General features: G+C 43.3%; 1 protein-coding gene across 1 annotated transcript in view; it reads left to right on the top strand.

The window, feature by feature from the left end:
* Positions 1-839: 839 nt before the first annotated feature.
* The window catches only part of LOC119656702 (zinc finger protein 236), a 99,009-nt gene continuing 77,310 nt past the window's right edge, over positions 840-22,538 (top strand). The window contains exon 1 of the mRNA XM_038063211.1: positions 840-1,869. The gene's annotated coding sequence lies outside the window, so the exon portion shown is untranslated. The remainder of the gene's footprint in view (positions 1,870-22,538) is intronic.

Below are 22,538 nucleotides of genomic sequence, written 5' to 3'. Positions count from 1 at the left end.
CGGTCCTATTGGAAAGTCCTGCTCCGAACAACAGTTCAAAATCCGACATTTTCCCAAATCTCGGAAAGTTGACCCGTCCCACATGCAATATTGATCCGGGGAGATGCCATTAATGCTCTGATTTCCACCAATCTCGGCTCACATCAGCCGCCGGCATCTCTGGTACAGGCGCCCGAAGATGAGGGAGCGAGAAATCCAATCGAGATCGCAGGCACAGCAGCCAACCAAAACGGCCGCAGATGTAAATAACGGCATCAAACCAATCTCGGGCAGATGCCTCCTTCCAGTCGCAACTTCGCTCGCTTATTTACTTCCATCGCGCACTGTTCCCTGTGTACCAACTGAGAGGAGCATCTGTTCTGCGGCCAGAAAGAGAGAGAGAGAGAGAACGAGAAGAGGACCAACTACACTGGATTACAAAATCCGAGGGGGTTGAAGCTGCTCGCTTGGGTTCGATGTCCTGGAGACGGCGAGATTCGAGGAAGCGACCCAGGGGAGGCTGCTAATGGGAAGGGGAGAGCAGGAGGGCTTGGATGGAAATGGGTTTCGGCGGTGATTTTGGGCTACCACAGACGCGACTGATTAGCTGCTGGGCGCAGAGCGGGATTGTGATCTCCGGCGAGTGGAGGAGATGCATCGAGTCGACTCTTTCCCTCACACGGTGTGTATCCCGCATATTTCACCTTTCCCGTCGGAGTCGGGTTCGAGCGCTCTCATTGCCCAACCGCGCTCGGTATGTTTACCTTTATCTGGGCGACGGTGTGTGTGCGCCGCGCCCGATGTGTGCGTTATGTACACGCGAGCCGAGCTTCGTGTTTTCTTTTGTGCTCGTTTTTTCTCAAGCATTTCTCCTGGGGTGACTCTGGCCGCCGCCGTGTGTCGAATGTCGACCTGGCCGAGCCGTCCGGCGTCTTGGAACTGAGGAGGGTTCGGCGGGCCGGCGGCGACCCCTGCCTCTGGATCCGGAGGAAGCGCGCTGGCAGCGAGCGATGTCGGGAATCGTCACATCTCCGAAGACAGTTGTAGGAGACGCATCTGGGCCGAGCCGAGCTTGAGGTCTGGTCCGAGTCGTGAGTGAGGAGTGAACGTTTTCAGTGGACCACTCGGCGCAAGCCATTTCACGACTGCTTTCATTTTCCGAGTTTGCAACGGGCGCACAGCACGCCCGACCCGCTCACGAACAACAACAAACAATTTCGATCTCGGAAGTGCGCTGCGGAACTGTATCCGGTCTGGTGCGAAAACACTTGGCGGACGCTTTCCCGATTCCTGGAAAATTCGTGATTTGTGTCTCGAGCGCGGGTGCAATTCGACGAAGGGACGAGCATTTTCCGCCCCCGGAGTGGCGCAGGCATGCGCGAATCGATACGGACACGGAGCCTGATTTCCGCAGACGAGACTGACGACGGCCAGACGGCCAAGGAGATCAGGGAGTCGCGGCGCAGAGGCCTCGCGACGAGGTCAAGTGAGTGAGGGTGGAGTGTGAATCTTCCCGCGGGAGCGGAGGCGAGTCGCAGGTGAAAATTTTTTGACGATTCTCATCTTCGGCGCTATCTTTGCAAAGGTGGACTCGCGATAGGCGCGCGCGTCTGCCAACGAACCGTACCACGGAGTTGTCTGCTGCTGGTGTCGCAGTGGTTTGTGCCTCGCTCTTTTCCGCGCGCCAAAAAATTCAAAAAAAAAGTCAGGAACGTAATTGAGTGCGAAACGGTGGAAAAGCCAGTGACAGATTTGTGAGAAACTAAAGAAAATCCGCGGAGTCAGAAACAAAGTGAATTCAGGTGATGACGAGGATTCTGAACAGGTGAAAAGTGCTTTGTGCAATGTCCGGGTGCTGCCAATTGGATTTAACGGAAAACTCTCGTAACGGTAAGTCGCATTTCACTTTTTTGGTAAACTTTTTAGTTAAATTTCATCCAAGTTGGGGGATGCAGACAGTCTGCGGACTGCGAAGGTGGAAGGTCTTTTTCACAGTGGATGTGGGTGGAGAGGGTGTGAATGGTGGTAGGAGGCGTCAGGGAAGTCCAGACGATTCAGATCTGCGTGCAGAAGTCTCTGGTAAAATTTGACTTTTTGGCTGGACCCCATTGCGATAGATCCTGCCAAAAAGCACGGCCTAAGGGAGATGCTAAAAATGGGAAGGAAATATTTAAAAAAAGTGTGAAGTAGTGGCTGCAAGAGAACGACGTGATACCTTCCCCTAATGAACGACCGATAGTGATTTAGTCATGCAATTGCGGGGGTGCACCTCTTGCGCCAAAAGAGATTTTCCACGTCAGAATTTCACCTGCCCCAGGAAGCATATTTCCATGCGACCTTGCAGTTTTCCTCCCTTGAAAGACGTGTCTCAATTTTTCAGTTTCAGGACGTATCTAAAGTCTTTAGTCTCAGGACATTGTACTTTCTCCATTTCTATGAACATAAATTGCTTTTCCTGGAAAATCATGAGCACACAAATCACTGATTGGGTCCTCCCACTGTTGTCTCACCTGCCAGGCAAAGGAAAAATTTATGCGCAGGCCAGCATTTTTCGCAACATATCAACCGTGGAATTTTTTTCGAGTAGATCTGAAGATGTTTGGATTGAATTTGGGGCTATTGCGAGTATGTACGCTTACAGTTACTTGTCAGGTATTTACGCGCATCAATCTTACGAAAAATGTGAAAGTTGGAAGAGTGGAACGACGAAGTAACGTCTTCGATTGCGGATGTTGAAAGGGACTTTAACTGCGGATTACATCTAGTTTTATGGGGTTGCACAGGCTTTAGGGGAATCTTCAAAAATAGGAAAAAGGGGGCGACTGACAGAAATCCGTTCAAAAAGGCGTCCCGAGTTCGATGAGGTTACGAAGACAACCACGAGACCAGGCATTTTCCAATGAAGTTAAATGAAGGAAAGGTCTTCCTTACATTCAGTTATCTTCTTTGAGTGACCACTTCATAAAACACACCCAGTGGCCGCTAAATTTGGCTCCCTGCCCCTGAATCATTTTTTTTCCAAAGCAGTTTTGCTCTTTTCCAAAAAATGACCATTTTCAGCAGAGGTTACCAGGTCCGAATTAGTTGAGCGTCAGTTCCTCAACTCACTGCCCCTGGTTCGAACCTCGGTTTGTCATGAATGTTTGTGTTCGTCTTTGTGTTTGTCATGCCGCTGTAGGTTTATCGCTTGCACAACATTAGATCCGATGACCAGGCTCAATGTTTTACCAAAAGGTGGAAGCAGGTAAACTAGCTTTAAAGGAGTATAACGGGTCAACCACGCTACGCGAGGTCTCCTTGACATTCAGTTATATACAAACACACCCAGTGACACGTAAATAATTCGCCAAATTTGGCTCTCTGCTCACCGTATCATTTTTTCAAAGGTATTTCTGCTCTTTTCCAAAAAAAAAGGTCAATTTCCTTTAAATTATTAGGAAGAGACTAACATATCCGAATCGGTCAATTCACTGCCCCTGGTTGGAACCTCGGTTTGTCATGAATATTTGTGTTCGCCTTTGTGCTTGTCCCGCCGTTGTAGACTTATCGCTTGCACAACATTAGATCCGATAACCAGGGTCAATGTTTTACCAAAAGGTTGTATCAAACCAACTATCCTTAAAGGGGTATAACGGGTCAACCACGGTACGTGCCACCGTTCAGAAGTTTCCCAAATGTCTTCCAGCTGCGATACGCGTAATGTTCTTCGTATTTACTCTCCCTACCCCTTCAGAGGTTTTCCATTCATTGTCAAATGTCTTCTCACACAAATATGCTGGCATACGTTTCATCCTCTGAAGGGACTTCAATTTTTCTTCTACTAAAAGGCCAAATTATCCCGCTCTACCCATCCCCCTAAATATCTAAATATATTTCTCCCTCGTTCTTAGTTTTCACTGCAGTAATTAATTCCTGATCCATCTTACAAACAAATACCTACCGCAATCTCTATAACTACATCCTGGGTCTGGTTCTTGCCAATATTCCTAACTATCGGTTCCTTTTATCACTTAGTAACTTGAGGTAAGCTAACTGATGCCCACCATGCGCCTCCTAAAATTGAATTTCATTTGAATCGATCTGGAGCACAACCTCGACGAAAACGCCGAGATTTATTTTTCTGAAGACCAGTTTCCCCGGTCCAAATAAGTCTCTTTCTACAACTGACGAGTCCCCCCCCCCCCCCGCCCCCCTTTAGTCAGGCTGCATTCAAGCCTACAAATAACTGACAATTTCCTTCCTGGTACTGTTCCTGTCTCTTGTCCTCACTTCCCGAGGTACCTCTGGTTTACTGGGCGAATCCGTGATGTCCTACATTCGAGACACCGTTCTTGGATGAGATTTTGCCATTCTACAAGTACCAAAGATCAAACTAACTCTCCAGCCTTATATTTGTCAATAAAAACTCTAATTAAAAAATGCAGTTCGCCAATATTTGTCAAGCCCACCATCAGGGACGAAAGTTCAAATTCTTCTGCTCTCATATTTGAGTTTTCCGTTTCTCCCAACTTTATTTCTATTTCGTCAATGACCTTGTGACCTTCTCTGTGATCATCCTACCTCAGTTTTGGTATGACCAAACTCACTAAATGTACATGTCATGGTTCATGGAGTTGAATGGTAACATTTTTTTTCCCCAATAGATGGTTAGAGGCTGTCGTGATGGTTCGTCGGAAGTGGATAGTTTTTCTGCGGATGTCAAACTCCACCTTTCTATCCTTGTTTATCATTTTGACATCCAAAAAAAGGAAGTCTCAGATCCACTTCCGTCCTTCCTCCACTCAGGTGAACCTTCTCTCTTCAGGAAGTCCTCTTCCAGGTAGTAGAGCGCCTCCTTTACAGGAATGCTAAGGTACACAGCTTTCACATCGAAGGATACTAAAATTTTGCCGTTTACTCTTTTCTTCAGGGTTTGGCCGATTCTTTCAATGAACTCTCCCCTGTCTTTCACCGCGTATTTGTTTTTGAGCCCCGAACTGCTTAGTTTCGATACTAGCTAGTTCCTGAGTTATGGAGTTTGTTGTGGCGATTATCTGCCTATTTAGACTTCCATGTTTATGGATGTCTGCCAGGCACCTGATTGTTGAAAGGGTAGCATTGGACACTTGCAAAGTTGAAAGGCTTCCAATGACACCTTCACATTCCTTGATCGTTTTTTCCACCCGTTTGCTCGATTCTGGTAGGGGGTCTTTCCTTAGTTCATAGAAGCTGTCATAACATTTGTCCATAACTGCTTTATCGTACTCCTCCTTGACCATGATCACCATGGCACTTCCTTGTTCCGCGTGTATGTAGAACACCGTTTTTTCCTTGACACTTTTGACGATGGCGGCTTCTTTATTTCTCTTTTTGGCACTATTGTCCTTGGCATCATCTAATATAATTTTGGCTGGACCTATCCTTGCGGTTTCTTTTTCACCTATTGGGCGGTATTAAATGGCCGCTTCAAAGTCCATTGCTATGTCTTGTATTGGTAGCGTGCCTTCCTTTAGAACGTAGTTCATCCCCTTGTTGAGTAGGGCTAGTTCTTCCTCTGTCTCAACCAATACATCTACAATTCTTCTCTCGAATGCTTCCATTGTCGAATTTCCTATCGACTGTTGTGGTCCCGATGGTTTCCCAAATTTCTTTCTTAAAAATGTAAAAATCTTTCTCCTTTCCAACATTTTTTTCAATAGTTCTTCCCACGGGATCGTTCAAAATAGGCAGAAAGAGGTTCGTAGTACTCTCTCAAACAAAAAAATGACATTACTCTGGCTGAAATCTTCCATCCGATATCATTTCTTACCTCCATTTCCAAAATTCTCCGGAGATATGTAAATGACAACCTTTCCGATTTTTTTGAATACTCGATTGTGAAGGAACACCAAAGATTTCAACCAAAGCATTCCACTGTCACCAATCAGTTAAAGATTACCAAATTTGCTGTGACTTCTCCAAAACTTTTAATACTGTTGACCACTCCTACTTTTTCAACGAACTCATTTTAGCTTATGGGTTTCTATCTACTCTTCTCACCTGTTTGAAGTGCTACCTAAGTGGTAGAGTATGTCGTACCTCCTTCAATGGTGATACCACAACTTCCTTTTTCCCTCTTCCGGCCCCCAGCGCTGCATCCTTGGTCGGTTTTTTTTTGTTTTCATTCTTCATAAATTACCTTCCCTCCTTATATAACCTCTTCTGTCAGGGCCCTAGGACAGGATCCTTGTCCGGAGTAAAAATTAAGAGGATCAACAGGGCCAGGAATAAAAATTATCCAGATTAGCCGCGCCTAGGGTAAACATTATGTGGAAAAACCGCACCGAGGGTGGAACTTATGTGGTCGCCCTATCCCCTTTCTCTACTGCAATATCTATTTCGGGCTCTCAAGTAAGCACCTCACACACCTACAGTCTGTTTCTTAGATTTGACGTATCCAAATTGAGCATGATATGTCATCAAGGTACTTTGGCTTCACACAATCTCGAACGAAAAGCTGTTGCGGCGTACGTGTCTGATACTTGGAAACATGCTTATTAGAAGGTTCGACATGCCAAAATATGACGGAAATTATGCAGGTCTTCAGTATGTCGAATTTAAACAGTAAATGGCCGATTGACATTTTATCAAAAGGTACCTATGGTATATAATTTAAACCTCAACACACACAGGAATACACCTGATTTTCCGAGGTGAATAGTAATTTAATGTCTTTCTCGTTAACCAGAAGGGTCGTTCCAGGAAAGATCTGAATGATTTTTAACCTCTCCGTACTGTTGATACTGTAGTTTTACTCAGCAAGGAAGCATTTTGCCTTCGGCGGTCCTTTAGATCATGATGTTCATCTTATTTGCATTGACTCTCAGTCCCATTTGCTTCGCTAATTTGTGGAGCATCACCAAAGGTTCTGTTCCCTGGCCCGTCGGAAGAGGGAGGAAAAAGCGTCCTGGTGCTACCTTTATCTCCAGCAACTTGTGTGTTCCTGAAAAAAACTCTTCGTTTTTCTTGAGGAACAGGCTGCTGAAGTAGCAGTTTATGAGATGATATTGATCCTTCAATATTACCCCTAGAACTGAATCCTATTTAAAACTTTACCGTTAGGAAAACTCATCAGCACAGTTTTTTTTTCGCTGGATCAACCTCGCACAAAAACAACCCACAAAGGACCATAGTACCTTGCACCCGTTTACCATGAGGCAGGATCGCAGCTTTACGCTGAGGAGAGTTTATCTACTATTTTTTGCCCCGTGGAGTACCAATTAAAGAACTTGCACACAGCAGTCCCCATCAGCATCCTAGGAATCAGCAAAAGAAAGGCAAACCGTGGATCTAACTCCTTCCATATAACACCTTCACATCGTCTTCGCAGCGCTACAACAAATTTCGAACCTCGATTTCGCCCAGCATTTGCCTACAACTATCTGGATCTAGTGAACGCCTCCTCCAATTTCTTATATCTAATTGCATTTCACCGTTGGTGTCGATTGCGTCCTCCAAAGTTTCATTGGGAAAACATATCCTCAAAATAGTATCAGATAGGTTACCTCGAAACTGTTCCCTTTACCTGGGCTTTGAGCTAGCATGCTAGATGCAGAGCATAACGGAGATAAATCAGTCCATCTGTCAGAATGAATTAGTTAGTTAGCTCCATATCATTATATTTCTGAAGGCCTCTTTGATTTCCTGACAACCTCCTGAACTAGCTAAACGCTGAAACTTCAGGTGTCAAACTTAACCTCGCGTAATCTAAGAAATTGTTCTTGCGTTATCTCTGTGTTGGATCAAGAGCTTCCCAAACTATCTTTCTACATAGCTTGGATACGAGTCCTGAAATAGACAATGCAGAAATGATTAATGTGATTACTATGCGAGACTGTTTAACAGGGTGAACAGGTACACGTCGTTTTTGGGAAGCAGTATTACGACAAACAATACAAAACTTTCGGACCTGTGAGCCCAGCTACCTGGAGATGCTCGAAAATGACCTTCCTCCTAGGAATAAAGCAGCTTCCCAATTTTGATGGCCCGTACTTCCAGCAAGACGGTGCGCTACTGCATTATGCAGTTATGGTCCGTGGCTACCTAGATGACGTATTCCAGAGACGTATTGTCGGTCGGCGTGGGGCCATTGTATGGCCTCGTCGTTCCCCGGACATGACCCCTAATGGATTTTTACTTGTTCAATCTGCAAGAGTTAGAGGCGCACATTTATGACGCTTTTCAAGACATAAAATAATAGCACTATGCGAAAACGCGTTCTGAAGGAGTGCGTTCAGCCCCTCGACGACTGCATCAACTCCTACGGTGAGCAATTCCAACACTGACGATAGACCCTTGGCAACATTTTGTACTCGCTTTTCCTCAATATATCCGTCTTTCGGTTGTTTTCCGCGTTTTATTTTGGTGGGAAGGGACTTTTGTCACAATGTTAAAAGACCTTTGGACCACTCTGTATTTTTGGTAGATTACAAAAGTCTTAGTCTTAATATTTGATTTTTTTTTTTGGAAAAATTGAAAATGTTCCTTGTCTTTGCTAAAAAAGATTCTGTCTGAATCAGCTGATTCCTTCATCAAAAAAGGACCAACGAATTCGCTAAATGCTTTATCAAAGAGGACTCCCAGCGTTCAAGGAGACAACTGGTTTCTGAAATATGTATTTACAAAATGAAATACTTTTTCATCCCAAAAGCTCTGTTTTTACAAGTTCCGCCTGAATCCTTTTGATTATTGAGTTCACCCAGCACCAATCTGCCTCCAACTTCAGCATTTCCCCGACGATTTTCTGGGAGCTTGTGCTGATTTTCAGAGAGCCTTCCAAACTCCTACTCTCTGAGCAAAATCGTGGGCAGTAGAACATGGTATGCCCTGAATCCTCGGGTGTCCAACCAAATTCAGGGCAAAAGGGAGTAACCACCATGCCTTGAGTCCTCGAGTGTCCAACCACATTCAGGGCAAAAGGGAGTAACCACCATGCCCTGATAGGAATTGAGTCAGGTAGTGGTTAATTTCGTTCTGTGGTCGCCCTGGCACGTTAGTGCTTTCCTCCGGTGTAGAGCGAACCTACCCGGCTACAAGTAATCTGTGGTTGCATCTCTATCAGTCTGTCTATCTGTTACATGCACTTATCTAAGATACGGTTGCACCGATTGATACGAAATTTGGTAGAAAGGTGGGAACTGTGAATGCCCACTCATGCAATGAGTTACATCGTTTTCCATTGAATTTAAAGGGAAGGCGGGTTTCCATGCATGCAGAAGGGATGTACATTTTTTTTCTCAACAAATATAAACAAGTGGAATACCAAGTGAAAGGTCTCGGTTAGAACTTCCCAAAACCGGTTTTAATTTTGTTGTAAAAGTTGGGAGCGTGGGGCCTATAAAGTTATAATTTCTTCCGCGGACCCATTCTCAGAAACTATACAACCGAAATATGTGAAGTTTGGTGGAGATCGTGCTATTGCTAACAAAGTTACAATACCTCAAAATTGTGTCTTCCGTGTAAATTTACTGCGACCCAAATCAATGAATATCATTATTACACAAAAATGAATAGTTTGGTATCCCAATGCACTCAAATATCCTTACATAAGATATACACAAAACCGTTCATACCTGAAGGGCCGAGCTTCCGGTTTTTGACTTATTTCAAATAATATCTTGGTATATTGGTTAACAAATTACTCCGAATATCACCTAAATATGCCTCTCATTTATTTTTAATACAAAATGAACCCGCAGGACAGTATGGACGCAACAGCTCCTGACAATAGGGGGCTGGAAAAAAGGGGATTCCCCCGCGCCCAGAATTTTCTTGGGGGCCTGAATAGAAATTTCCGGGAAAAGGGATAAGATCAGGACCCTAAATAATTTTCACCTTAGGGTAGGTGGGTAGGTATCAGTGGCCGCTCCGAGGAGCCCAATTAGCGCTGTGGTACGCCGTTTTGATGCCACAAACTCCTAAGACCGTGACTGCTGTTATGAGAGCAGAGAGGCAGAGTCTAGCCGACTCGGATCTTCAGAGCCAGCACGTAGCATTCACGAAGGAAAGCAGCTCTTCGACCCTGCAGCTAGAAATCTCTGTGAGGTCCCCAAAGAATGGTTTGCCTAGGGTCGGTAGCCTGACTCTAGCTAGAGCTGGGCAACCACTCGGTTTCCAGGCATGATCACGCGGTCTTGCGAATTCAGTGACTACCCGCTGTGGACAACTGCACTTCCCCACCAGAAATTAAAATTCAGGCTGTTGCGCTACATGTTAATGCGCCTCCGGTGATAGGAACCAAGCAATTTCTTAGAAGGAGTATCTTTTAGCTGTCAAAATTCCACACTTTGCGATTTTGTCGGTGGCCCGTATGGTGCCGTTTCTATTTCTATGTAGCTAACTAATAATGGTTACATCCGCGCAGAGTTTGGTTCGGGAGGTATTGGGCGGCTTCGCAGTGACAAGTAGCCAATTGGCGTGGTACGGCGTTTTGACACCCCAAACTCCTAAGACCACGAATGCTGTGATAAGAGCGAGCAGGGAGAGTCCAGCCAGCTCAGATCTTCTGAGCCAGCCCGTAGCATTTACGATGCAAAGCAAGTCTCTCACGCTGCAGCCAGAGATCTCTTTGAGGTCCTCAAAGAAGGGTTTACCTAGTGTCCGTAGCTTGGGTCTAGCTAGACCTGGACAAACGTAAAGGAAATGGATGAGAGTTTCCCTTCCTTCTCTGCAGCTTCGGCAATACGAATTGTAGGGTATGCCGAGCCTGGCGGGATGGTCCCCTATGGGCTAGTGTCCGATGCAGACCGCCGTAGTCTTGAATGCATTGGCACGCGTCTGGCAGAGGAGCTCTCGTGATCCGGCTATATTATAAGCGATCCAAATTCTCCGTAACTTGGCGCAGCACGTAAGACTTCGCCATCTAAGGCCCGCGGCTGTCAGGTAGTTCACCTTTAATCCTTGTCATTTTCACCTTGGATCCGTTTCTTTCGCATAATTCCGGGTCTGGATTTCCTTTACGCAGCTAAGCTAACCATCTGCAATCTTAATATTTCGCATCTCTATTTGATAAGGAGCTAAAAACTTCACACACAAGAGTACAGGTCAGTACTGAAAGTTCAATTAAAGGAAAGAAATCGAGTCTCTATCCCCTAGAAGAAGTCAGGGACGACACCATTTACATTAACAATAAATGGGATAGGGTGGAAGATCTGGAAGAGTGTGGAGAGTTCTTTGTGCTCAACTCCTGTGACTTTAAATTCAGGGTCTCATGATGACGTTCTTAATGCAGTTTTTTCTATCTTGCATTCATACAAACAAACATACATATCTGATATCATGTACGATTGCAGATGGGTTTTTTTTGTATCTTGAGCCTCTACCATTGGATACAGTCGTCATCGTTTCACTTCTCCAAGTTCATCTGCTCTTTTTACCTTTAACTCGTGGTTGTTTGGACTTAACATCTTTCTGAAACGTTTTAGTATGATTTTCTGTTCATTTTGTAAATTTTATTAATGTGCGCACGCAGCCAATCGTAACGAACTCGTCGCCCAAGCATGGTAGGCTATGAGTACCAGTGCAGAGGCAAGTTGTTGGTTATTTCCCCGGGGTCTCATTTGTAGATGCGAAGATTCCAAGACGAATCTTCATGCTTCATCTCCATCAGCACAGATGCCTATACATGCCTATAGCTGTGGTATAGATGACTCAGTGCTGGTGCGAGACCTTACCGAGGTCTGGGCACTCGGGGGTCTGGGAACATGCAACCTGAGAAAAAAACCAGTGAATAGCAAGACGGCGTCTGGGGCTGTGCGATGATGACAAAATAAAAGACGCAAAAAGATAACTAGCAACCTGAAGATCTTCCATCTTGTAGGAGCATAGACTTGATCTTGAATATTCTGAAGATCGCTGGTCGCCTCTGGGTTCGATCAGAGTTTATGTATTCAAGAAACCCAGCTGCATTACTTATCCATGTCTTTGGCATTCTGCTTGGAGTCTTGTGGAGCAGATTCGCCTCTTAATGGGTTGGTAAAGAGATTTAATGCAAACTCTAATTCATGCTTGTTGTTTTGTGGTTTCTGCAGATTGGTCAACCCCACCGATAAGGTAGGACGGTGGCGAATAGTGCCATTCCACCAGGTTGTTCCTTTGTCTCTGCTATGACTTTGTGCGACTGTTCTGCGGTGATAAATAATGGCCGAGCACCAGATAAATTCCAGATATCCCGCACCGACTTAAAATTACCTGTCCGTCTCGGAGCTATCTCGCACCCGTTCCCTTCAGAGGGACTCGGAGGAACTCATGCGTGTCACCTAGTCGAGTTTATTTGTATCGCGGCAGTATGTGGAATCAGGTATTTTTTGGGGGGTGATGTTGTGCCAGAGTACATCTGGATGTTGTGAACAAAGAAACGATCTTAATTGCCTTTTAAAACTGCGAGTATCTTGCGAGGAAAAAAATTAAAAAATGATGTTCATCCTGTTCCTCAACATGTGTCAGCACCGAACAATGACTATGCGGGCGGAACCTAATGATTAGAAGGTAGCGACGCTTCGGCAAAATGTGGTACAGTCAACCGGTTGGGCTTTTATCGAATTTATTGAATCAAGCGAACCCAGAAGCACATTATCTTGACGGCTGATAGGTTGCGTCATTCTCCAACGAAAACGTCATGCTGACGTATCTGAACGTTCTGGGTTTCAACTAATAAGAATCAAATCAAAACTCATCAGAAGAGATTGCTTCCTACCTTGGTGCATCAGGCATTCAAGCATCGTAAACAAACTTGCAGGCTTTTGCGAAAGATGATTGCCTTTGTTTCAACCACAACAATTCTTATCTTATCGGTCATATGTTGTTGACTTCCAACGATACAAAAGAATCATTTCAAGGGAATCATCATGAATGAAATTCTACCCAGAAACGAAACTCAGATATCTAGAAAATGTGTGTGAATTGAAGATTGGCTCAAGGTTCCACTCTCGTTTCTCATAGACTCTGAACCCGACCCTTGACAATTCTCCCCCGGTCAATTCACACAATCTGAAACCTCAAAAACTTCATCAAATCCAAATATCATAGAAGAATCTAAGAACCGCAAAAAAGCAACACCAGCAAGATGATGGACTCCTGCAACCACAGTCCACTTCCTTCCATTTGATATAGTTGATGGAAATTTTCAATTTTTCAAAGAACATTTAAATAGAGCCTTCGGTATCTCTGGCAGTTTTGGTCGATTGTTTGCGGTATGCAGTGACGCCTGGGTGTACCGTGAAATGGCAGAAATATTTTGTATATATTTTTATAGGCACAGACTTGCATGTCGTTGGTCTTATCATTCAAAACGTGACTCGAATAGAAAAGATAAAAAATAAAGAAATATCGAAACATGCAGAGTAGAAAATATTAAGTGGTGGTGAACGCGGCAATAATTAGTACAGAAATTGTAGAAATCACTGCGGTCACTGCGAGTAGTTGTGTTGTAAGTTTTCGAAATGCTGGGATGATAGCAATGGGAGACGCTGTCTGGTCTTTTGGAGGTGCTCGTATGACCAAACCGTGAACCATGATTGTTGAGGCTCATGCATTGACGAAATGTCACTGAGGTGTGACGGTGATTTATGGACAATATTTGAACTAGTTTAATAGGCAAAGGGTTGAGTAATCTTCTTCACAGGTTATTCATTGATTTGTATGTCAATTTTAGATATTTTAAATATCTGTCATCTGCAACGTCCAGAATCCTTCCTTCCCTCGTGCTGTCAAATTTATGTCAAGTCTTCTGAGTTTGAATGAACGAATAATGGGAGAACAAGCATTTTAGTGGGTCGAGAAGATTCCGCTTCTGAAAGGGATAAAGACTGAAGAAGAAGATTAAGAGACATTCTGGGGGGCTGCCAAATTTTTTAATGGAAATCGTCAGTTAGTTGTAGCTGCCTGAATCCCCCATTTCACCCCATTTTTTTTTAAATATATTTTCTATAGCCTGGAAATGCTTTATTGTTCCTTTTAGCATTCGATTTTTTGGTGCCTTTTTTCTAACAATACGGATCCCTGTATTTGGTTTATCTTATTTTTGAATTTTATGGTTTATTTTGTATATCTCGGCGCTGCTTTAAGGATTTATTCTGTTCCAATATCCTGCCTCCTTTCTTTACTCAGCCGATCGATTTCCCTAATTTCCGGATCATTTCTAATACTTCCTTGCGAAAAGTTGCCGGAATATATATTGCCCAGGTCCCTTTCTGAGAGGCCTCGCAGGGTATTTCAGAGGTTAAGCTGAAAAGGGGACACTCCGGAAACTTGTATTTAGGATTGTCCCTGAGGCTCTGAAGCATTGCGTCATCCTTTTGTGCCTCGGCAATTGTCGAATAATCGACCGTGGCAGGGTGAAATGCGTGACAAAGCGTCTGCGACAACATTGCCCCTGGCCGGATATGTGCTGGATGTCTGAAGTAAACTGTCCTATGAAGTTCAGGTGCTGAAGGGGAGGAGAAGAGGAGACACTTTGTCGGTCGTCTACTTAGAAGCGAAGGTAAGAGACTTGCGGTGGAATATCGGAAGTAGCTCACGATCGTAGGTGATGTAGTTCCGTTGAGCTGTGTTTAATTGTTTGGAAAATAAGCTCAATGGCTGCCAGCTTTGGTGAAGGGCAGCAGCTACTGCGATGTGTGAGGCATCGACGAATACAGCTGGGGGGCATTTGATTGGAGAAATTCCAGGAGTGTAACGTCCACTAGTTGTCGTTTGGCTAGCTCAAATGCCTGGACGACCTCTGCAGATAACACAATCACGCAGGAGTCTTTGGTCTTGGGGTCCAGACAAGTAGGCATTGAGGACCGTTGATGTTATGCGCCGTTCATTAACATCATTCAAGTACACGAAATAAAAGCTAAGGCTTCGCAGGACAGAGTGGATGAACCTCTGAAAGGTTTGCGCCGCATTGGATTAGCCAAAAGGCAACCGTGTAAACTCGGAAGTGTGCATATTGCCGTTTTCGGAATGTTTTCTACAGCTACAGTAATTTGAAGATACACCTTGGCTATCTTCAAGGTCGTGAAAACATGAAGTTATGCACAAAGTGCGTGGATGAGTCTGAGCATTTAGATGTCAGTAATCGCCAAATGATCTGCTTTCGTTGTTAGACTTTGGGATCATGTGCAGTGGATAAGACCAGCAGTTATTTGATCATCATCATCATCAACGGCGCAGCAACTGGTATCCGGTCTAGGCCTGCCTTAATAAGGAACTCCAGACATCCCAGTTTTGCGCCGAGGTCCACCAATTTGATATCCCTAAAAGCTGTCTGGCGTCCTGACGTCAGGAGGCACGGTCTGCCTCGTCTTCTTTTTCTACCATAGATATTGCCCTGACTTTTCGGGCTGGATCATCTTCATCCATACGGATTAAGTGATCCGCCTACCGTAACCTATTGAGCCGGAATTCGCAATATCCTATTTTTCCCTGGTTCATGGTTAACTCCATAAGGTCGCGAACTTCAAACAGCATTCTGTCATGGACCTTATCCTGAATTTCCATTTCCGGCTTTCTGTGAAGTTTTTGCATAACAAAGCACTCCTCACATTGTGTAACTAGGCCTTTTCTCCCCATTCTGGTGGTTTTTAATCAGTGAGCAAATAGCGTCCTAACTTCTTCTTCTTTTACGGTAGCCAAAATTTCGTTCATGGGCTTTTCCCAGAATCTGCACTTTGAGCTTGCTGTGGAGATTTCCCAGAACAGTGTACTTGTGACTTTTCTCTCTCTCTCCATTTTGATGGTTCATACTGGGTTATACTGGGTTTCTACTCTTTGAATAAGCTTAGAATTTCGGTTTGTTTACATTAAAAATATTTTATCGGGACACTTGAAACGCTCTTATATTCGAGAACGTTCGCGAATAACGCTGAAATAGACCGCCATTTTGTTGGATATTTCAACGAATTCCTTGCTCTTCCTTACAAAGCATTTCCCTATTTGTAGGGTAACCATTGTGAATACTATCAGAGAATCACTTTGAAATTATAACTATGAATCCCTTTCAGAACTCCCGTCATTATGTTTATAGAATTCGAGAAAGTATTTTTCCTTTGCTTCACTTACAATAACTTTGCTAATAATGATGCGATCACCACCAAATTTTCCAGTATCATCGTATATATTATGTACAATATTGTAGGACGAACTTAACGAGGTTAATAGTGAGTTTTTAAAGCAAAGTCATATACTATTATGTAGTCTTTTAGGCAGATAGATAGATGGACCTAGATATAAAGCAGATGGACCTAGATATAAAGCAGAGGGACCATCATGATTTTTTTCCAGATTTTTAGGTTGGGCGGTTTCTGTTGAGCACTCTTCTTAGCGGTCGCTAAGAAATCCACGGCAAGAGGGTTCATACTGCTTTTTTAAAAATATTATCGAAACTAAGGCCTGCTTCCGATAGAATGCAATAATGTCTTCAGATCTCGAACAAGAGATAGTGAACGAGTCATGGTTGCTTTCGGGAGCGAGTGTGCTATATGCATGTAGATCCAATTGGGTGATGTCTTCAGTTCTGTTCCCAAATGGAGCCATCCATCACAATAAAAGAAGCAGTTTGATTTTCAATATCATCTTCAACATTGTTTTTAAATTCAACTGCCGATCGTATTTTGTTGAGAGTAGTGGGGCCCTAAGTTCGCATCAATTTGATGCCGGACCGGACCAAATGGGGAGCAACTTACTCCCTCTTTTTTGGTCCACGGACACCTCGTTTAGGGCTTAGCACCCAAACTTTAATAAAATGTTAGGCGATGACAGCTTTACGGTTTCTTACCAGAGCAGAGACAAACCGTCAGACGCTGCCTCACCTCTGTCCTGGGAGCAGCGTGGCCGAAGCGGCTCGCAGATATTAAGTGCTTCTTTCCAGTCCATCGTCACAAACAAAAATGCTTAGTTGTAGACATCGGCTTCGTCAAAATGTCAGTTGCCATTGATTCTGTCTGTGAGAAAACAAACTCCTTAGAGTAATCACCCTGCAATTCACGCTGATAGGAAGTCATTAGCTAAGATTGCTCTGAGTGAAGCCAATGTGACGGTCGACCTAAATAACGTACATCGGTTCCTACTTTTCCGCTCCACAAAGCTGTTCAGATGTTAGAACCTACGTCTCAAAGTTTACGTATCCTTTTTGCTATTACTCTGGTATTACAGAGTTTTTCTTCAACCCGCTCTCCCTCTTTAACCAATTTCACTTGCAATTAAGTTCCTAAATTCAACGAGTTCTGTAGTCGAATTTAATTTTACCAAAAAACACCACTTGTTGTAATTGACAGATGTCATAGCTGACACCTAGCTCCACCGAGAGTTGATCTATCTACTCCACAGAAACAATAATAGTACAATTTCTTAAGGCAGTCTTCCGTCGCTCAACTCGATAGGTAGTAATCAACACCCCCTTAAACACACAGCAATCTATGCGGTAGAATAGCGTAGAGCTAAAATATAGTCAATACCATGCTCTCAAGCAGAATAGTCAGACCACCTTCAATGTCAACGAACTCCATCACGAATTCGCCCCACGGACTCTCGTCTCCTATTTTGGAAGCCAGTGAATGGAGAGACAAACCTAAAGGCTTTCCACGCTGGAATAGGATCCTCATGTCATCCGTCCGCTCAATAAGATCTGCGCACTGAAATTTTCAATCTGATCTGAGTGGTGGTGTTTAGCTCGTCATATAAGAGGGTGCAACACCCAAGAACTCCGGGTTGAGGATATCGTTTTTAAGTTTTAGTGTAATTACGTGAAAATTTCTAGCTATAAAATTATTTGAAATAATAAAAACTAGTTTTTTCTATTCGCTAGTGTTGATTTATTGGTCTTGCGAATACTCATATTTCTTGAACCACTTGTTCCTTTCATCAGTGCTAACAAGTCCTTTTTTCCCCTATTCGCTAGTCTTGATTTATTGGCCTTGAAAATACCGATATTTCGGGAACCATTTGTTCCCTCCATCAGTGCAGTGGGAGTTCGGCAGTACTTGATAGCTAACTCTGCTTCCTTTGTATGCTCTCTAAATCTAGTGGTTACCAGCCTTTTTGTTGGTCCGATATACACCTTCGGACAATCTGAGCAAACGATTTTATATATACCACTCATTTCCCCTACCATTTTTCGGTCCTTTTCTCTAGCCAGCTGAGATTTTAGCTGGTAGATACGACTTGATCCTACCAATTGCATGTCGAACCGCCATTAAGTCCGTTTTATATGCTTGGACAGATTTGAGAAGGTGACACTTGATCTTTTTAATGCGGTAGAAGTCGATTATTGGCTGTACAGTGTAGTGAGGTTACCACATTCTATCCTTCGTGCTTGTCTCCTGATCATCGTATCTATGGTTTTGCTGGTGTACCCGTTCTTCCTTACAGTGTTCATGATGTAGTGTTTTTAGCTCTTTTAGTCTTCCTCTGTGAGTGGGATTGTTAGAAGGCGGTGAATCATAGTGCCATAAGGTACCATTTTATACTGGTAACTATGGAACGAAGTGACGGGGAGTGACCGCTTGGTGCTAGTGGGTTTCCTGTGAATAGAAAAAGAAAATTGTCCGTTTTGACGTTTGATTAATATATCTAGGAAAGGCAATTGGTTATTAACTTGAATCTCATGAATGAAGGTTATTTTAGGGTGTAGTGTGTTGATGTTATCCAAAATATTGGTGATACTTGTTTCCGAAATCACTGCCAAAATATCATTCACGTACCTCAACCATATATTTGGCAATAATCCAACCTGCTCCATTTTTTTCCTCCATTGATGCCATAAAAATTTCCCTTAGGGGTGGGGAGAGAGAATTGCCCATCGCTATACCTGTTGTTGTCTTGAAGTATTTTCCCCGGAATGTGAAATAATTTTCATTCATGCAGAAGGAAGCGAACCTTGTTTTGCCTTTCTCTTCCATTCTGGTGTCGAACCAAACCATAGTAGCCACTCTTCAAATTTTTTTATTGCGTCTTCTAAGCCCCAGCAGGCTGGGAAATAAAGCTTTGACATCAAATGAGACTAGGCGTTCAGTATCCGCCAAAACCCCCACTACACTCAATCTTTCAATCGATTCTTTCAAATTTTTGACAGATTGTTTCCCCAATTTTGGCATTGCTTAACCAACCACGCAATTTTATAAGTAGGAGAGTTAGAACCGGCAATAGCCTCCCTCATCTCGTTGCCTGATTTGTGTATTTTTGGTTGGCATCGGATTCTAGGTACAGAGGGGCTTGGCATCCGGAGCTGGACTGGGTTATCAACCACTAGAGAGCATTATTTTAGAGCCTTCTCTATTCATTTTAAGGATCCTGGTAATGGGTCATTCCTTAATTCAAAATAGTTTTCTCCAATCAACTTTTCCATTACTAGGTTGTCGTATTGTTGTTTATCCGGAATTACAATTGCATTACCTTTGTCTGCTTTTAGGTAGTATACCGGCTTTTTCTGCAGCTCTCGTACTATATTGGTTTCCCGCCGGTTAGCAGACTTTTAAATCTTAGTTTGGTAAGCAATGGCTTTGGATAGTTCGTGCAGGATTTTCTCCTTTGCTTCGTTACCCATGAACATCTACAACAACGTATTCAACTGGCAGGTCTGTCTTTACGGCATAGTTCCAACCCTTGTTTAGCAGATCCATTTCCTCATTGCTCAAACTAATAGATGATTTATTGATAACTTGATTAGGAATAGTACTTACCGTTGGTTATTCCTGTCTAGTGTGCGGCGAGCTCCTTAACAATATCCGTTTGCGTTCCTTTTCACACTCGTAACCCCGTTGAAATTTGAAGAAGGTAGATTCCGTACAGTTTACTGCTGCAGCTAATTGCAAGCGCGCATTGTATGCCTTCAGTGAGGTAGATGCTAACCTTTCATGAAGCTTTTTTACACTAGATGGGGTTTCCTCCACTGATCTAGTAAGATTAGAGGATAGACTTAAACCTGACTTAATACTAACTACACGGGACTTGGGCGTGACACCACATTTCAAGCATAGTTTGAGAAATTTCATGTCTTCACCAAGTGCCACCATGTTTTTTTTTTTGCTGACTTGTTAGCACTGCTGAAGGGAACAAGTGGTTCCCGAAATATCGGTTTTTGCGAGACGGAAAAACAAGTTTTTATTATTTCAAATCGTTTTTAAGTGATTCTTCACACAAACTAGTGCGAAAGGTACTATAATGCAATGTGGGACTGAAAGTTCTTGAAAATTTGAGTCAAAGGAAGGATGGGGTAATTAACAGTCTGAAAGTTATACTCGCCACAGATCTGAAAACCTAACATCATTTGGCCTTCAGTTGCGTTTCTTGAGTAACTCAGCTCTGCTCAGCGTTCACATATTCTTCACAACACGAAAAGGATGTGCTTCATCCGGCAATGTAATTTGGCTTATTCCCTTGTCTTTGAATGATCCTTCATCAGGATTATTCATATGTCATTTCATTTATTTATTCTGTCAATACCTTCATTTCGAAAGAGTTGAAATCAAGCAAAAGCCTAAAAAGAAACACCCGGAACTGTTCGGGTTTTTCCTTGATTTTCAATTGGCTGATCCCCCCACGTCCTGACTTATGTGGGCTGGAGTTTGGAATATCTCCTGTTTCGGTATCTTTCAAGAAAGGTCCTTTTTATAAAATGGGTCACATCTACCAGCATTTCACTTGTTTTCCATGTGTGTTATTAACATGCATCCTTCATCGACGACATCTAGTGAAGAAAGGACAACTAGGTCCTTTAATTTGAACCCAATTCATCTTAGAAATTTCCTTCCTTAAATATGCAATCAGTTCTCTGATTGCTTAAATGCCCTTCTACCGTTTCAATCAATAATTTCTGTGCACTCGCAAATTCAATTAAAACCTGTCTGTCAAATTATCCCCAAAAAACAGGCTCTGTGATACCCAACAAAACTATGTCCCAACAGAGCGTCAAACCTAATGACTTAGAAATTATATGAAATCGAAACCCAGTAGACAGCTATCATTTTCATGAAATCGAGCCTTACTCTCGACAAGCGACCGCAACGGACCGGACCCGGACATGGTACCAGAAGAGAGGAACCCCTTCGGACCAAGATCAATGACGCAAGAAATGAATTTCCTTCCGATTTCCTTCGTCGACGATGAAACCGCCACCACAACATCATGTTACCATTGCCTTGCATCACCTTTACCTTTTACCTTTCCTCAAGCTCTTGGCTCTTGGCATCCCAATAGCGCCAGCAACATCAACACCGAGGACACAAACAACAATGGAAGTGAACCGAGAGCTGACTTTTAATGTGGCAGATGTTTTTTCCAATTTTCAGTCTGGCGTTTTTTTGCCCTCGGAACATTTTAGCGCTTTTTATGACGTAGAGAAAAGTCGGTGGTGGATGATGAAGGATATACCATGGGGGCGGCTAGAGAAGGGGAGATAAAAACGATGTCAAGGTGTGGCAAGGTATGCATGCATCCATGTATGTCTTTCCACATGTTTGCTCTCCAAAAGAGTTGGGGTTGCCATTTGATTAGTCCTTGGTGGAAAAGTCCTAGCGAAAGGATAACTGATTCCCTCAGATTGCCATTTGTTGTTTTTCTCTAATACTAAAATGAACTACCACACAGGAGGCAGTCGCATAGCTTGAGTCCTTCCTGTTCTTCACTACACCTACCACTGACCACAAACTAGATATCGTCCTGCAGCCAGAACACGCCAACACTTCTACTGGAATTATTTCATTTCGATTAGACACGTATACAGGACATTGAGTGGTAACACATTGCGTTCGATGCACTTGCGCATGAAAAAGGATCCGGCATACGTGGAAGGGAAAACCTGAACGAAACGTTGCCCTTTCGGAAATCCGTTGAACAGTCAGACATAACTCGGAGAGGGCACCAACCCTCCGTCAACTTTAACCCTCATTCTTTGTTCATTTGTATGCAGCCCGTGCGAGAGACAGGTGCATTCGGGAATTATTCGCGTGATTATTACCTGAAAGGAAAAAAAACATTATGTACACAGTCTAAATTATACAATTACTTCCGTTGGTATCATTTTGGAAAGGAGTGTGAAGTTTGAAAGGGAGTAATTTGGAAATATCGATCAAATGTGGTCCTGAAATCTTTTGGAGGAAAAAAGATACAACTCGCATGCATCTATCTATATTTGCGATAAGCAATGCATGCGGAAGATGACGGAGGAATGCAAAATATTGCAGAAATGTGAACCTCTTCCCAGAGCCCATAAAAACGAATGCCAATCCTTGATTATCTGCGTTTTTTCCCGACACGACTTCACCGCCACATTTCCAAATAAAACCATTTTCTTATCGCTGTTGCACCGAGAAAATATCACGACTAGAGATAATTTTGCATGCTTTTAACAGCCATCATCCGACTTTTTTTTAGAGGTTTCATTAACGAGTTCGCATTTCATTTGCGCGTTTGTATTGTATTCCCAATGTCATCTAAGTTATGAGACGACAGCCATCAATATTGCAACGTGAACATGTGCAGCGATCATTACGAAAAATATAATGTGTTCAAAATGAATTCTTTTCTTATCTTTAAGATTGCAAATGTTGTTGCTTTCTCAT

Source organism: Hermetia illucens, chromosome 5 (assembly GCF_905115235.1).
Source record: "Hermetia illucens chromosome 5, iHerIll2.2.curated.20191125, whole genome shotgun sequence".
Classification (NCBI taxonomy): domain Eukaryota; kingdom Metazoa; phylum Arthropoda; class Insecta; order Diptera; family Stratiomyidae; genus Hermetia; species Hermetia illucens.
This window is presented reverse-complemented; position numbering and strand designations above follow the sequence as displayed.